This window comes from Canis lupus, chromosome X (assembly GCF_048164855.1).
Source record: "Canis lupus baileyi chromosome X, mCanLup2.hap1, whole genome shotgun sequence".
Classification (NCBI taxonomy): domain Eukaryota; kingdom Metazoa; phylum Chordata; class Mammalia; order Carnivora; family Canidae; genus Canis; species Canis lupus.
In genome coordinates this window covers 41,101,576-41,120,056 of record NC_132876.1, presented here as the reverse complement: position 1 = coordinate 41,120,056, position 18,481 = coordinate 41,101,576, and positions in this window count along the sequence as shown.

The following is an 18,481-nucleotide window of genomic DNA, read 5'->3' as shown; positions in this document are numbered from 1 at the left end:
GGTAATGATAAAAGAAGGAATTTTAGAATGTCAAAGGAAGAACACAGTAAGCACAAATAATATGGGTGAATACAATAGGTTTTATTTTTCCTTTTGAGTTTTCTGAATTATACATAATAGTTAAATTACTATGTTGTCTGACATAATTCTAAATGTATATACAGGAAGTCTTTAAGACAATTATATTATAAATGTTGGAAGATAAAGAAACATAAAAGGTAAAATTTCTATATTACACTCAGACTAGTAAAATAACAACCCTAGTAGACCGTGATAAGTTGTGTATATGTAAGACCTAGACCAACTGCTAAAATATATATACAAAGATATATACTATAAAACACTACAGGTAATCAAAATGGAATTATTTTTTCTTTAAATATTTATTTATTTATTTATTTGAGAGAGAGAGAGAAAGAGAGAGAGAACATGAGCAGGGGGGAGGGACAAAGGGAGAGGAAGAAGCAGGTTCTCTGTGGAGCAGGACCCCGCTGCAGGGCTCAATCTCAGGAGCCTGGGATCATGACCCAAGCCAAAGGCAGACACTTAACCAACTGAGCCACCCAGGTGCCCCTCAAAATGGAATTCTAATAAACATTCAAGTAATCCACAAGAAGAAAAGAAAACAGAAAAATTGAAAATAAAGAGAATAAAGAAAACAATACAAACAAACTAAAATAGTTTACTTAAGCCATATTGTATCAATAATTAAATGTAAGGTGTCTGAATACACCAATTAAGGCATAGATGAGCAGAGTGAATGAAAAATATGACAATATACTATCTAAAAAGAAACTTACCTCAAATATTCTTACATGGGCAAATTGAAAGTAAAGGATGGAAAAAGTGCATTATTCAAACATTAATCAGCAGAAAATAAAGATTACCATATTAATATCAAATAAAGTAGACTTTATTTTTTTAAGACTTTATATTTATGTAATCTCCATACCAATGTTGGGCTCGAACTTACAATCCTGAGATCAAGAGTCACATGTTCTACGGACGGAGCCAGCCAGGAGCCCCAGATAAAGCAGACTTCAGAGCAAGAAAAATGATCAGAGATATAGAGGAATATTATATAATGATAATAGGGTCAGCCACCAAGAAGTGTAACAATACTAAATGTACACACACTAAAGAAAGTTCGAAAATACGTGAAGCAAACACTGAAAGAACTTGGAGAAATAAACAAAGGCACAATTATAGTTAGAGACTTCCACACCTCTACCTCAACACTTGATAGAACCACTAGACAGAAAATCAGCAAGCAAATAGAAAATTTCAACACCATCAACGATCAGGATCTAGTTGACATTTATAGAACATTCCACACCAGAACAACAGAATGCACATTCTTTTCAAGCACCCACAGAACACATAGCAAGATATGCAAGAAATAGTATATCTTGAGCCATAAAACAAACACCAACAAATCTAAAAATACAGCATATGAAATATAGTTATAATACTGTAATAATTTTGTATGGTGACAGATGGTAACTACATTGTGCATGGTAAGCATTTTGTAATATATAGAATTGTTAAATCACTATGTTGTACACCTGAAACTAAAATAATGTTGTATGTCAATTATAATTTAATTTAAAAAAATTGAAATCACAAAAGAAGTATTCTCTAATCACAGTCAAACAAAATAGAAATCAATAACAGGAAAATTTTCAAATACTTGGAAACAAAACACACCTCTAAGCAATCTGTTAGTTAAAAAGGAAGTCTCAAAAGAAATTTTAAAATACATGAAACTGATTGAAAATGAAAATACAATCTATCAAAATCTGTAGAACATAGACTAAGCAGTCTGGAGATAGTTACTTATAGCACTAAATGCTTACTTTTGAAAATATGGAAAGTCTCAAACTAATAATCTGAGCTCTCATCTTAAGAATCTTGAAAAATAAAAGCAAAATAAATACTAAGCAATCAGAAAGAAATAATAAAAGCCAAAAACAATGAGATTAAAAAAAAAAACAAGAAAAATCAATGAGACAAAGACCTGGTTCTTTGAAAGGATCAATAAAATTGACAAAATTCTAAGAAGACTGACAAAGCAAAAAGAGAAAATACAAAAATTAACAGTATCAGGAATGAAACAGGATATTACCACAGACCTTGCAGTCATCAAAGGATAATAAGGCAGAACTACAAACAATTCTACACATGTAAATTTGGCAACTTAGATGAAATGAGCAATCCCTCAAAAACACAATATACTCATACATATTAGAAATGAATAGCTACAACTGCTAATATATGTAGATGGCATGATTGTCTATGTAGAAAATCCTGAAGAATATACAAAATCTCCTAGAAATAATAAACGAATTCAGCAAGGTCATAACATACTAGATGAACATCCAAAATTCAATTGTATTTTGATATACTAGCAATGAACACATGGACCCCAAAATTAAAAATACAATGTTATTTATTATTGCTCACAAGGAAAAGAAAACTCAAGTGTGAATCTAATAAAATATGTACAAAACATATATGCTAAAACTACACAGGACATATATGCTGATAAAAGAAAATCTTTAAAAAGACTTATTTATTGATTTGATAGAGAGTGTGAGTGGAAGGCAGGCCAGAAGGAGAGGAAGAGAATCCTCAAGCAGACTCCCTTCTGAGTGTGGAGTCCAATGCAGGGCTCAATCTCCAGATCCCGAGATCATGACCTGAGCCAAAATCAAAAGCCAGCTGCTCAACCAACTGAGCCATCCAGGTGCCTCAAAACAATTTTTTAAATTAATTAATTTATTTTTGTAAAAAAGGATTTTATTTATTTATTCATGAGAGACACAGAAAGAGAGGCAGAGACACAGGCAGAGGGAGAACAGGCTCCATTCAAGGAGCCCGATGCAGGACTCAATCCCGGGAATCTAGGACCAGGCCCTGAGCCAAAGGCAGAGGCTCAACCACTGAGCCACCCAGGCGTCCCAAATTTTTTTTTAATCTGAATAAATGGAGAGACATACTGTATTCCCAGATTGGAAGACTCAAAACTGTAAAGCTACCAGTTCTTTCCAAATGGATATACAGTACAGGTTTAATGAAATGTTTCTTAAAATCCCAGGAAGACTGGTTTTTAGATACAGAAAAGATTAATCTGGAGAGCCCGGGTGGCTCAGCGGTTTAGCGCCGCCTTCGGCCCAGGGCGTGATCCTGGAGACCAGGGATTGAGTCCCACCTTGGGCTCCCTGCATGGAGACTGCTTCTCCCTCTGCCTATGTCTCTGCCTCTCTCTCTCTCTCTCTGTGTGTCTCATGAATAAATAAATAAAATCTTAAAAAAATTAATCTAAAAATTAATCTGAAATTTATATGATGAGCCAAAGAACTAGAATAGGTAAAACAATTTCAGAAACGAAGAATAAACTGGGTGGAATCAGTCTATTAAAATTTCAAGACTTATAGTACTAGTTTCCTATTGCTGTTGGAACAAATTACCTTAACTTTAGAGGTTTTAAACAATGCAAATTTATTATTATTATTATTTTAAGCGATTTTATTTTTAAGTAATTTCTACACCCAATATGGATCTCGAACTCACAACTCTGGTATCAAGAGTCACATGCTTTGCCAACTGAGCCAGCCAGGCACCCCACAAATTCATTATTTTATAGTTCTCAAGGTCAGAAGTCAGAAGTTATTCTCACAGGGCTAAAGTCAATGTGCAGCAGGGCTGTGTTCCTTTTGGGGGTTCTAGAAAAGAATCTATTGCCTTGCTTTCTCCAGCTTCTAGAGGCCACTTACATTCATTGGCTTGTGGCTTCTTCTTCCTAATGACATTTGTTCTCATCTCTGCCTCCATTATCAAATCTCCTTGCTATGACTGTGACTCTCCTGCCACCTTTGTAATTATATTATGCCCACTTGGATAATCCAGGATAATGTACCCATCCCAAGATATTTAATTTAATCATATCTGCAAAGTCCTTTTACCACAGTAAGGTAACAGAGTATGGGTTAGGATGTGGACATCTGTGAGGAGCCATTATTCAGCCTACCAGATGACAGTAATAAAGACTGTATGGTATTTGCAGAGGGATAGGCACATAGATCATTGAAACAGAACAGAGGAAACAGAAATATGCCAAATTAGTTTTTGACAAAGGTGTAAAAGCAATTCAGTGGCGGAAAGATGGCCTTTTCAATAAATGGTGCTGGAGCAACTGGACAACCAAAAAGAAACAAAAAACAAAAAACACCTCAACATAAGTCTCACACCTTATAAACAAGTTAACTCAAAAAGGATCACGGACTTAAATTTAATATATAAACATAGGAAAAAAATCTCTGTGATCTAGGGCTGGGCAAATAGTTCTTAGACTTGACACCAAAGCATAATCCGTAGAGAGAAAAATTATTAAGTTGGGCCTCATCAAAACCAAACTTTCACTCTGCAAAAGACCCTGTGAAGAGGATGAAAAACCAGTTACAGGGTAGGAGAAAATATTCACAAACCACATATCTGACAAGGCCCTAGTATCTAGGATATAGAAAGAACTGTAGAAACTAAAGTGTAAGAAAACAAACAATCCAAATCAAAATTTGGCAAAAGTCAGGAACAGACATTTCACCAAGAAGGATATACGGATGATAAATTCACACAAGAAAATATGTTTAACATCATTACACATTAAAGAAGTGCAAATTAAAATCAGAATGAGATTCCACTATGTACTTACCAGAACAGTTAAAATAAAAAAAATAATGATATCATCAAATGCTGGTAAGGAAGTAGAAAACCTGGATCACTCATATATTGTTGGTGGTAACGTCAAGTGGTAAAAACCACTCTGGAAAACAGTTTTTGGCAGTTTCTTATAAAACTAAATATGTAACTACCACATGACCCAGTGATTGCACTCTTAGGCATTTACTCCAGATAAACAAAGACTTACATTGACTAAAAAATGTGTAGACAAATGTTTATTGCAGCCTTACTTATAATCAATAAGTCAGAAGTTGAAACAATGCAGATGCCTTTCAATGAGGAATCAATAAACAATTTGTGGTATATGCCTTTCATGGGTCACTACTCAGGAATGACAGGGAGCAAACTTAGCAACACATACAAAAACCCAGAAGAATCTGTAGAGAATTATGCTGAATGACAAAAACTAATCCTAAAGTTTATATACTATGTGATTTCATTTATATAGCATCTGTGAAATGATAAAAACTGTAGAAATGGATGGGGCACCTGGGTAGCTCAGTCAGTAAAGCAATTGACTCTTGATTTTGGCTTAGGTCATGATCTCAGAGTCACAAGATCAAGCCCTGCATTGGGCTCTACACTGCATCCAGCTCTGCACTGGGCATGGAGCCTGCTTAAGATTCCCCCTCTCTCCCCTCCCTTCTCCTTCCCCCACCTCTAAAAAAAAATTATAGAAATGGAGAAGAGTTTAGTGGCAACCAGAGGTTAAGAAGTGGGTTAGAGACAGGAAGAAAGTGAGTATAGTGATAACATGGCAACGTGAGGGTAATGGATATGTTCTGATGTTAACTGTATCAATGTTAATATCCTTGTTGAGATAGTGTGCTATAGTTTTGCAAGATGTTACCATGGGGTAAAATGGATAAAGGGTGCAAGGGATCTTTCTGTATTATTTCTTAGAATTGCATGTAAATATAAAAGTATCTCCACATTAAAAGTTTTATGTAAACAATAAATAAAAGTACAAGATTAGGACCCACGGGTAAAATAGGAATCCCTGAATCTGTACTGATATAAATAAACAAATCTAAACAATAAAAGAGTATTCAAGGGGGTCCCTGGGTGGCTCAGCGGTTTAGTGCCTGCCTTTGGCCCAGGGCGTGATGCTGGAGTCCCAGGATCAAGTCCCATGTCGGGCTCCTTGCATGGAGCCTGCATCTCCCTCTGCCTGTGTCTCTGCCTCTCTGTGTGTGTGTGTCTCTGATGAATAAATAAATAAAACCTTTAAAATAAAAGAGTACTCAAAGACTTAAAATGAAAAGTAATCTCTTTCCCTTCCTCATCCTCCAGTCACTTCTCAGGAACAGCCCCTCTCAATATGTTTAACTGGGCTCTTCTAATATTTACCTACACATTCTGTATGTCACCTGTAAGCTTATACTACTATTTCTTTTTTTTATGTCGATAAACTTTTATTTAAGGGATGTTACATGTGATTCCATTCACTGACAATTACTGTAGTTCTGCTAAAGTCAGAATCTTAATCTTCAAAATAGGCATTTTATTTTTTTATTTTTTTAAGAGTCTATTTACTTATTCATGAGAGACACAGAGAGAGAAGAGACATAGGCAGAGGAAAGAGCAGGTTCCCTGCTCTATATATCTACCAAAATGCTTCAGCAGATCATTCCAACAGGGGCCAAAATTTTTTTCTAATTCCTTACGTGTATCAGATATTATAACAATTCCCTTTCATTTGTTGCAAACTTCCTTCTTAGAGCTGCCTCTCCTCATTTGCCTGCTCTCAACTAAAGGGATTAATCTCAAAAAAAAAATGAAGGGATTAATCTCTAGGCCTGCTTCACGGTTGTCATTTCATGACATCCCTTCACTTCCTTACAATGTTATCTCCATTGTTTACTGGACCCCCTGTCTTGTTTTACTACCTCATTTTGCTGAAAAAATAAATTCTCTAGTAGCCTCAAATCAGAGGACGAATGGGAGGCAAAATATTTATATTTAAGTACTTTCATACCCTTAACTTTACTGAAAGAGACTTGAGTCTAACCTCACCAGGTATAGAATTATAGGATGAAAATAATTTGATGAAATATAGGATGAAAATAATTTTCTCTCAAAGATGTGAAGGCATGGCTGCACGTTTTCCAGGATTCAAGTATGGATGCCATAAAGTTCAAGGCTGCCGTGCTTCCTGTTCTTTGTACAAAAAAAAGTGTATAATAAATACATAGGCATAAACTGTAGAAATTTTAAAAGCACAAAGGAATAAATACAAATAAGTTTGTGCAAATAAATATGAAAACAGATGAATGGTCTCTTTTACAGAAAAACATAAATGATCAGAATAAACCTAAGAATAGATAGTGACATTGAAATAAACCAATACCCACTAAATCATTTGGATCACAACTAAAAGTCTCCTCACAGCCTCCAATTATTTTAGGTGTGGATTTTCCCATAACTATTTAAGATAGAAAGGTTGCAAAACTCATCTTATGAACCTTGTATAGTCTTGATACCCAAACTAAGAAAGAACACGAAACAAGAAAAATTATAGACCAAACACCCAAATATAAATGTCAAAATCCAAAATAGAATTTTGGCAAGTCTATGTCAGCAGATTTAGTAACAAAAAATCTGGAGCAAGTAGGGTTCATTCCAAGAATGTAAGGATGCTTTAACACTAAAAAAAAAAACTGGCAGCTTAATCACCACATTAACAGATAAAGAAATACATAATCATTTCAGTAGATACAGAAAAAAATATTTAATAAAATGTAATGCCTATTCATGATTTTGGGGGAGGGCCCCTGGGTGGCTCAATTGGTTGGGCATCTGCCTTCAGCTCAGTTCATGACCTTGAGTCCCACGTTGGGCTCCCTGCTCAGCAGAGAGTCTGCTTCTTCCTCTGCTCCTCTCCTTGCTCATGCTCTCTCTCTCTCTCTCTCTCTCTCTCTCTCTCTCCCCCTCTCTCTCTCTCTCCTCTCTCTCTCTTTCTCTCTCAAATTAAAAAACCCTCTTTTTTGGCAAACTAGGAATGAAGTGAACCTTTATTTAACATGATACAGGATATCAATTCAAAGCCTAAAGAAAATATCATACTTAATGGTGAAACTGTAGAGGTCTTCTCATTAAAATAAAAAACAAGAAGCCCCTGGTTGGCTCTATTGGTAGAGCATGTGACTCTTGATCTTGGAGTTAAAAGTTCTAGCCCCATGTTAGGTGCAGAGATTATTTAAAAATAAAATCTTGGGGCACTGGGGTGATGTCTGACTCTTGATTTCAGCCTAGGTCATGATCTCAAGGTTGTGAGACCCAGCCCAGCATAGGCCTCCTCACTCAGTGTGGAGTCTGCTTGAGATTCTCTCCCTCTCCCACTGCCTTCCCTACCCCCACTCACACACTTGCTCTCTCTCTCAAATAAATAAATCTTTTTAAAAATCTTTTTTAGGGATCCCTGGGTGGCGCAGCGGTTTGGCCCCTGCCTTTGGCCCGGGGCACGATCCTGGAGACCCGGGATCGAATCCCACGTCAGGCTCCCGGTGCATGGAGCCTGCTTCTCCCTCTGCCTGTGTCTCTGCCTCTCTCTCTCTGTGTGTGACTATCATGAATAAATAAATAAAATCTTTTTAAAAAATCTTTTTTAAAAAAGGCAGGGATACCCACTAGGATTGCTTCTATTCCCCATGGTGCTGGAAGTTCAGGTGACTACAATTAAGACAAGTAGGAGCACCTGGGTGGCTCAGTCAGCGGATTATGTGACTCTTGATCTTGGGGTTGAATGTTTCAACCCCTCTTTAGGTGTAGAGATTACTTAAAAAATAAAATCTTTAGAAAAAATACTAGCAAAGAAGTAAAGTACATAAATTAGAAGGGTTGATACCCTGTTATTAGGAGATAATATAATTAGATTGTCTAAGACAATCTAAGATACCTACAAACAAAAGTGAGCTTGACAAGTGCTGGGTATAAGCTCAATATATCAAAATTAGAAATGAAACAACAATAAATCAGAAATTATAGGAAGAAAAGATACATATGGAGAAAATGACAAAACATGAATAAATAAAGGAAGACCTAAATAAATGGGAAAATATACTGTGTTTATGGAAGAAAAGGCTTAATATTATAAAGATGTCAATTTCCCCCAAAATGAGTCAATAAATTCAGTGTAGTTATAATAATAAATCCAATGTGGGATGATAAAAGAGCCTGAAATAATCATAACTTGACCATAAAGTTATGATAAACACAACAAATTTTCTTTTATTTTTATTTTAATTCCAATATATATTTAATTCCAGTGTTATATTAGTTTCAGGTGTACAATATAGTGATTCCAGAATTCTATACATTACTCTGCACTCATCATGATAAGTGTACTCTTAATCCCCTTCACTTATTTCATACATCCCCCCAACCACCTCCCCCTCTGGCAACCATCAAATTGTGAAAACACTTTAGATGGATTAAAGGACTATTCATGTAAAGCAAAACTTTGCGGTGCCTGGATGGTTAAACATCTGCCTTAGGCTCAGGTCATGATCCTGGGGTCCTGAGATTGAGCCCTGTGTCAAATCCCTGCTTAGCACGGAGCCTGCCTCTCCCTCTTCCTCTGCCCTTTCCCTTCCCCCATCCCCCCTTTGCCCCTCCTCCCCTCTCCCCTTCTTCCATCCTCCCCTCCTCCCCCTCTTGTGCTCTCTCTTAAACGCTCTCAAATAAATAAATAAAATCTTTTTAAAAAGCAAAACTTTGAAACTTTTGGTAGACTCTAAAGGAAGATACCTTTATGATCTCAAGGTAAGGAAGGATTTTTTTTAACTTTCTTTTTTAAAGATTATTTATTTATTTATTTATTTGTGAGAGACACACAGAGAGAGGCAGAAACACGGGCAGAGGGAGAAGCAGGCCGATGTGGTCCAGGACCACAGGATCATGCCCTTTGCACATGGTAGATGCTCAACCACTGAGCCACCTCGACGTCCCAGTATGGAAGGACTTCTTAAACCAAACACAAAAAGTCAAAACCAAAAAGAAATTTTTGATACATTTTACTTAATTATATTTTAAAACTATTATAAAACAAAATACATCAGAATATGGACAATTCACAGACAGACAATTCACTGCACAGCAATGTATATGACTAAGAAAGGATTAGTATACAGAATATATAATAAGTATAAAAGAAATTAGTAAATAAGCAAAAAAGAAAACCCCAAGTGAGGATAGAGGAAAGACACATTAACAGGTGACTGATTCACAGAACTGGAAACCTAAATAGACAATAAGCATGAGAAAAGATGCTCATCTCCATTATTCACCAAGGAAATGAAAATTAAAGCAGCAACAAGATACCTTTGAACACTGATTGGATTGGGAAAACATTTTTAAAACCCACAGCACCAAGTGTTAGTGGTGATATGTGGAAATGGAACCTCATGCTCTGCTGATGGCAGTGACAGTTTGCAAAACTATGTTGAAGCATAATTTAGCGATATCTAGTAAAGAAGAAGATGTACATCAATGAAGAGCTTGTGATTCTGCTTCCTCCTCTCTCACACTGTGTGGAAGAGATGGTCTAAAACTGATATGTCAAGAAAATGGGTCAGATAAAAGTATACTCTCTATCCCGGAGCTTCTCAAGCTTCCACGTGCATACAAATCGCCCTTGGATCTTGTTAAAATGCAAGTTCTGATTCAGCAGGTCTGAGATGGGGCCCAACACTCTACTTTTAAGAAGCTCCAGATGATGCCAAAACTGCAGATCCAAAACTTTGAGTAACGAAGAGATAAAGCTTAGGTTGCCAACTCAAATGCCTCAAGAGTCCAGGCAGGGAGCAGAGGCGTAAAGCTGATTAGGTAGGGAACACAGTGAATTACAGAGTGCCTACCCTGAATAAAAAGGGCAGCTTCTATTCAGCTCAGGCTGCATGATGCAGGTTCAGAGGTTCCAGTTTCTCCAGAAAGACTGGAAATTTGGTTTCATGTGAAATCTTCCTATTTTAAAAGGTTAACAACTCTTTAGAGGAGAATGGAAAACACTATGTGAGTTAGACACAATGTATCTTTGGGCAAAATATTACTCACTGGCCTGCAGTGTGCCATCTCTGATCTAGACTTAACGTGGTAACCTATAAGAAACCTAAAATCGGGATCCCTGGGTGGCGCAGCGGTTTAGTGCCTGCCTTTGGCCCAGGGCGCGATCCTGGAGACCCAGGATCGAATCCCACATCGGGCTCCCAGTGCATTGAGCCTGCTTCTCCCTCTGCCTGTGTCTCTGCCTCTCTCTCTCTGTGACTATCATAAATAAATAAATAAAAATTAAAAAAAAAGAAACAAATAAAAAAAAGAAACCTAAAATCAAGCTGTTAAGAGGTTACCTCTGGTATGTAGACCTGGGATGGGGAAGGGAGAAGCAGGAGACTTGTATCTCATCATGAGATCTGTATTGTTTGGTCTGTTACTACATGGGCATAGCTTTGATTTTTTTTTTTAAAAAGTGTTTTGACATAAAAACGGTTATGATTAAATGTATAGTTGTTCCATATTTGCTTTACCCATTCTAACTACAGTTAAGTTCAAGCTTAATCAGAACATAGCATTTAATTATGGTGTTGCTCTTATAGGAACCCATTAACCTACTTTATCATGATCCTTCTGTGATATGATTTCTAGGAATACAACATAGTGAGAAGTAAAGATGACCTGAAGTGAGGGTGTAAAATTAATTAAATTCCATCAACACCCTTTTCACGGGTCTTGCAATCAGTCAGTATTTCAGGAAACAAAGAATTTGAGATCCCAAAGCTGGAAGATCACAGAGGTTGTCTTGTTCAACACGCCACTGGCACTTAAACCCAGTATTTCCTTAACTTACCTTGTTCTATGTTTCTGATTTCTTTCAAATCATGGATAGTGTAGAATACTGGGTCCAGATCTTAAAATATTTTTGATTAACAATAACAATATTATAATAGTAGAAATAATAACAACAGTAGAAATCATAATAGGAAAAATAACAAATATGGTGCCTAACATTTTTTTGTATACTTACACCATGCCAGGCATTGTGCCCCATGCTTGATGTTTATCATCTCATTTGATTCCAATTGATAGCTCCCTATAAATGACTAGTTACTTACAAAAGGAAGATGTGTCCTTCTCAGTGCATCGTCTCTGTGGTATCTTTGCTCATAATATGTAATCTCATTTTAATCAAAAAAATAACAACAAATGTTTTTGTGAAATAACCGAGGAGCACTTTTTAAATATGTCAGTGTCATAAGCTGCAAATAAAGACTGAAGAACTATTACAGAGTGGAGGAGATTAACAAAGCATGGCAACTGAATTCAGTGTATAATTTCATTTTGGGTTCTGAACCTGGAAAAATAGCTACAAAGGGCAATATTCATTAAAATGACAAAACCAATATGTATTACAGATTAGATGACAGTATCGTATCAATTTTAAACTTCTTGATTTAGATAAATGTACTGTGGTTATGTAAGAGAATGTCCTTTTTCTTACAAAATATACACCAAAGTATTTAGGGATAAAGGGGAATGATATCCTCAACTTGCTCCCAAATGGTTCAGGAGAAAAATACACACACACACACACACACACACACACGCACACACACACACACAAAATGATAAAAATAAATGAAGTAGATTTGGTAAAATATAAACACTTGCAAGTCTGAATTAATATCAAAACAAAATTTACAAAAAATGAAATCAATGCTACTACTATCCTATACTACAGATGAAGAAAGTGAGGATCAGAAAGCTAAGTAATTTATACAATTAGTAAGAGGTAGAATCTGAATTTAAACCCAGAGTTGCTGATCCCAAAGTCCATACTCTTAACTACTATGGTATATTGTCTCAAGTTAGCAATTTTGTTTTGTTTTGAGGACATAATGTGTACTTTTGAATCAGTATGTGTACTTTTGAATCAGTGCTTTCTTTTTTTAAGATTTTGTTTATTTATTTGAAAGCGAGAGAGCGTGAGTGGGAGGAGAGGCAGAGGGAGAGGGACAAGCGGACTCCCCACTGAGCACAGAGCCCTGATGTGCAGCTTAATGTGATGTGGGGCTCAATGCGGGGCTTGATCCCAGGATCTTGAAATCATGACCTGAGCTAATGTCAGATGCTTAGCTGACTGAACCTCCAGGTCCCCCAAATCAGTGCTTTCTTTAAAGCAACCATCTTAGAATGCTATATACTCACTCAGTTGATGCTCTTGCTGCCATGAATTCTCTCTTTTTAAATACCAGCGAAGATCAGTTTGCTAGTCACATACATGATACTTCACCTTAATTTTTCACCTCCATCCCCCATATCTCAGTGATACTCCCAAAATGACTACTTTGAAGGGACTACATAAAGTATGTTGTATCTGTTTTCAAACTTGTCTCATGACTTTATAGATGTTTCTATTTAATCTTTTCCAGCCCTTTAAATACATCAAGAACAATAATTGCTTTTAAGCTGGTGTGGGGTGACAAGATAATTTGATGCAGAAAGAATAGTCTTTTCAATGGATGGTGCAGGTACAATGGAATATCCACATGCAGAAAAACTGAAGTTGGACCCCCTACCTCATACCATATACAACCGTTCACTCAAAATGGATCAAAGACCTAAATATAAGAGCTAAGACTAAAAAACCCTTAGAAGAAAACAGGGAAAAAAATCATTTTGACCTTGGATTAAGCAATCATTCCTCAGATATGAGAGCCAAAGCACAAACAAAAGAAAAAGAGACAAAGGGGACTTCATTAACACTAAAAATATTTGTGCTTCAAAGAACAATGTTGGTGTGCCTGGGTGGCTCAGTCAGTTGAGGATCTGGCTCTTGATTTCGGCTCAGGTCACGATCTCAGGGTCCCGGGATCCAGCCCCATGTTGTACTCCATGCTCAGCAGGGAGTCTGCTTATTCCTTTTCCTCTGTCCTTCCCCCCTGCTTATGCTTGCGCACTCTCCTCTCTCTCTCTCTCTGTCTCAAATAAATAAATAAATAAATAAATAAATAAATAAATAAATAAAATCTTTAAAAAAGGACAATGTTAAGAAAGTGAAAAGACAATTCACAGAATGGGAGAAAAATATTTGCAAGTCACATATCTCACAAAACTTAGATCTAGAATGCGTAATGAACTCTTACCACTCAATAATGAAAATATAAATAACCCAATTTAAAATTAGCAAAGGAATTGAGGAGATAGTTCTCCTAAGAAGATATGGAGATGGCCAATAAACACATAAAAAGATGCTTAACATCATTAGTCATTAGGAAAATGCAAATCAAAACCACAGTGAGCTACCATTTTACACCCACAATAATAGCATTAATCAGAAAGACAGTAACAAGTATGGGTAAAGATATGGAGAAGTTGGAACACTTATGCATTGCTGGCAAAAATATAAAATGATGCAGCCCCTGTAGAAAATAGGGTGGCAGTTAATCAAATGGTTAAACATAAAGTTACTATATAACCCAGTGATTCCACTCGTAAGTATATACCCTAGATCACTGGAAACATAAGCCCACCCAAAAACCTGCATATGAATGTTTACAGCAGCATTATTCATAATAGCCAAACACTGAAATACACCAAATATCTGTCAACTGATGGATGGATAAGCAAAATGTGATATATCCATATTGTGGAATATTAATTGGCCATAAGAAGGAATGAATACTGGGGTGCCTGGGTGGCTCAGTTGGTTAAGCATCTGACTCTTGTTTTAGTCTCGAGTTATGATCTCAGGGTTGTAAGATGGAGCCCTGTGCTGCATTCTGCCCTCAGTACGGAGCCTGCTTGGGATTCTCTCTCTCCCTCTTCATCTGCCCCTTCCCCTGCTTGTACTTGCTGGCTCTCTCTCTCTCAAATAAAAAAATAAATCTTAAAAAAAAGGAAGACAGAATGAAGTACTGATAAATGTCTCAACATGGATGAACCTTAAATACAGTATGCTATGTGGAAGAAGCCAGATCATAAAAAGTCACATATTATACATGTGATTATATGATTCCATTTATATAAAATGTCCAGAATAGGAAAGCTTATAAAAACAGAAAAGAGTGTAGTGGTTGCCAGAGGTGGAGGGGAGTGAGTGCTAAGACACATGGGATTTCTTTTTGAGGTGATGAAAATTTTCCGGTGTTAGGTAATGGTGATCAAACGCACAATTCTGTCTATATAGGAAAAACCACTTTAAATAGTGGATTTTACAGGGTACCTGGTTGGCTCAGTCAGTTAAGTGTCTGACTCTTGACTTTAGCTCAGATTATGATCTTGGGGTCCTGGGATTGGGCCCCTCATCGGGTTCTGTGCTCAGTGTGGAGTCTGCTTGAGGATTTCTCTCCCTCTCCCTCTGTCCCTCCCCTACTTCTCTCTCTCTCTCAACTAAATAAATATATATCTTTTTACTTTCTGAGTTCCCCGTTGGATTCGAAGAGACCCAGGATTTGGACATTCCATTCTCAATTGTTTCAGCGATGGACACATATCAAGCCAGTTAGTATCAATGAGACCAAATTTAGGGACCCTTACTGCTCTACCAAGGAAGGGAATGCTGTCATTGTATTAGGCATTGTAAGATGGAAGTTTCCAGGAGTTTCTGCTAAGAGTCACAAAATAGAAACCAATCCCAAGAAAGTAGCTCTGACGGCTCCTGATAAACAATTTATGCTCTGCATTGAGCCACGCATGAAGTTGGCTCTACCTCTAACATTTGAGCTTATAATGAATTACAGATTGACGGTTTTGCTTAAGCCACTTTGTGTCTTTTTATGTATTTATTTTTGGCCACTGGCAGTGAAAGAATCCTATATGAAATGGGCTGTTTTCCCAGACTCCCAACCCTATGGCACCATGATTTCAAATCTTCACCCTCACAGAAGGACACTGCTTGGTAAACCTTTCCTACAAAAGAGGGATAAGTTCCTGCCTGTCCAAGGAGGGACGTAGGACATTTTCAATGCCAGAACACAAGTAAATTTCAGCTCTTGTGTAACACAAAAATAAATGAGCCTCAGTTGTTCCTCTTTATCTGCAAAGCTGGAGAGAAAGCGGTAATGGTACAATGCAGTACGGTGGTTCTGGATTCAGGGGTTATTCTCTTCCTATCCAAAAGTCAGAGAGGTTTACTGCCCATAAGGGGAGGGTATACAAAGAGCATGAAGGCCTCAATAACCTGGAGAAAGGATAAATAATTAGTCTGGCTTCCAATAAACTAGTAAAATCCTTACATGAAGAACATCATGAGCTGTCTTTAGGTGTCAACCAGGAAAGTGACTGCTAATAGGTGGCTTAAGGTTTGGAAACATGCAGAACTCCAATTAAAGTAGTCACTTCAGATTACCCAAGATGAAATGTCACGGTAATTAAGTAACCTGAAGCCTAAGTATATAGACTCTTCTGCACCCAGCCTTATGCTCAGCAATCAGTGTCATTGAATGGTGTCCAACAAATGAATAGATCTGAATGAACAAAAGGGTCAACACACCAGAGGGAAATCTTTTTTTTAAGATTTTATTTATTGGGAGGAGGGCCAAGATGGCGGAAGAGTAGGGTCTCCAAATCACCTGTCCCCACCAAATTACCCAGATAACCTTCAAATTATCCTGAAAATCTACGAATTCGGCCTGAGATTTAAAGAGAGAACAGCTGGAATGCTACAGTGAGAAGAGTTCGCACTTCTATCAAGAGTTACAAAATCTGGATTACAATTCAATGTCAGAAAGCCAATTCAGAAGCACTATTATACAGCTACTGGTGGCTCTAGAAAAAAGCATAAAGGACTCAAGAGACTTCATGACTGCAGAATTTAGATGCAGTCAGGCAGAAATTAAAAATCAATGGAATGAGATGCAATCCAAACTAGAAGTCCTAACGACGAGGGTTAACAAGGTGGAAGAACGAGTGAGTGACATAGAAGACAAGTTGATAGCAAAGAGGGAAACTGAGGAAAAAAGAGACAAACAATTAAAAGACCATGAAGATAGATTAAGGGAAATAAACGACAGCCTGAGGAAGAAAAACCTACGTTTAATTGGTGTTCCCGAGGGTGCCGAAAGGGACAGAGGGCCAGAATACGTATTTGAATAAATCATAGCTGAAAACTTTCCTAATCTGATAAGGGAAACAGGCATTCAGATCCAGGAAATAGAGAGATCCCCCCCCAAAAATCAATAAAAACCGTTCAACACCTCGACATTTAATAGTGAAGCTTGCAAATTCCAAAGATAAAGAGAAGATCCTTAAAGCAGCAAGAGAAAAGAAATCCCTGACTTTTATGGGGAGGAGTATTAGGGTAACAGCAGACCTCTCCACAGAGACCTGGCAGGCCAGAAAGGGCTGGCAGGATGTATTCAGGGTCCTAAATGAGAAGAACATGCAACCAAGAATACTTTATCCAGCAAGGCTCTCATTCAAAATGGAAGGAGAGATAAAGAGCTTCCAAGACAGGCAGCAACTGAAAGAATATGTGACCTCCAAACCAGCTCTGCAAGAAATTTTAAGGGGGGCTCTTAAAATTCCCCTTTAAGAAGAAGTTCAGTGGAACAGTCCACAAAAACAAGGACTGAATAGATATCATGATGACACTAAATTCATATCTCTCAATAGTAACTCTGAATGTGAACAGGCTTAACAACCCCATCAAAAGGCGCAGGGTTTCAGACTGGATAAAAAAGCAGAACCCATCTATTTGCTGTCTACAAGAGACTCATTTTAGACAGAAGGACACCTACAGCCTGAAAATAAAAGGTTTAAGAACTATTTACCATTCAAATGGTCCTCAAAAGAAAGCAGGGGTAGCCATCCTTATATCAGATAAACTAAAATTTACCCCAAAGACTGTAGTGAGAGATGAAGAGGGACACTATATCATACTTAAAGGATCTATCCAACAAGAGGACTTAACAATCCTCAATATATATGCCCCGAATGTGGGAGCTGCCAAATATTTTAAAAAATTAATAACCAAACTGAAGAAATACCTAGATAATAATACACTTATACTTGGTGACTTCAATCTAGCTCTTTCTATACTCGATAGGTCTTCTAAGCACAACATCTCCAAAGAAACGAGAGCTTTAAATGATACACTAGACCAGATGGATTTCACGGATATCTACAGAACTTTACATCCAAACTCAACTGAATACACATTCTTCTCAAGTGCACATGGAACTTTCTCCAGAATAGACCACATACTGGGTCACAAATCGGGTCTGAACTGATACCAAAAGATTGGGATCGTCCCCTGCATATTCTCAGACCATAATGCCTTGAAATTAGAACTAAATCAAAGCAAGAAGTTTGGAAGGACCTCAAACACATGGAGGTTAAGGACCATACTGCTAAAGATGAAAGGTTCAACCAGGAAATTAAGGAAGAATTAAAAAGATTCATGGAAACTAATGAGAATGAAGATACAACCGTTCAAAATCTTTGGGATGCAGCAAAAGCAGTCCTGAGGGGGAAATACATCGCAATACAAGCATCCATTCAAAAACTGGAAAGAACTCAAATACAGAAGCTAACCTTACACCTAAAGGAGCTCGAGAAAAAACAGCAAATAGATCCTACACCCAGCAGAAGAAGAGAGTTAATAAAGATTCGAGCAGAACTCAATGAAATCGAGACCAGAAGAACTGTGGAGCAGATCAACAGAACCAGGAGTTGGTTCTTTGAAAGAATTAATAAGATAGATAAACCGTTAGCCAGCCTTATTAAAAAGAAGAGAGAGAAGACT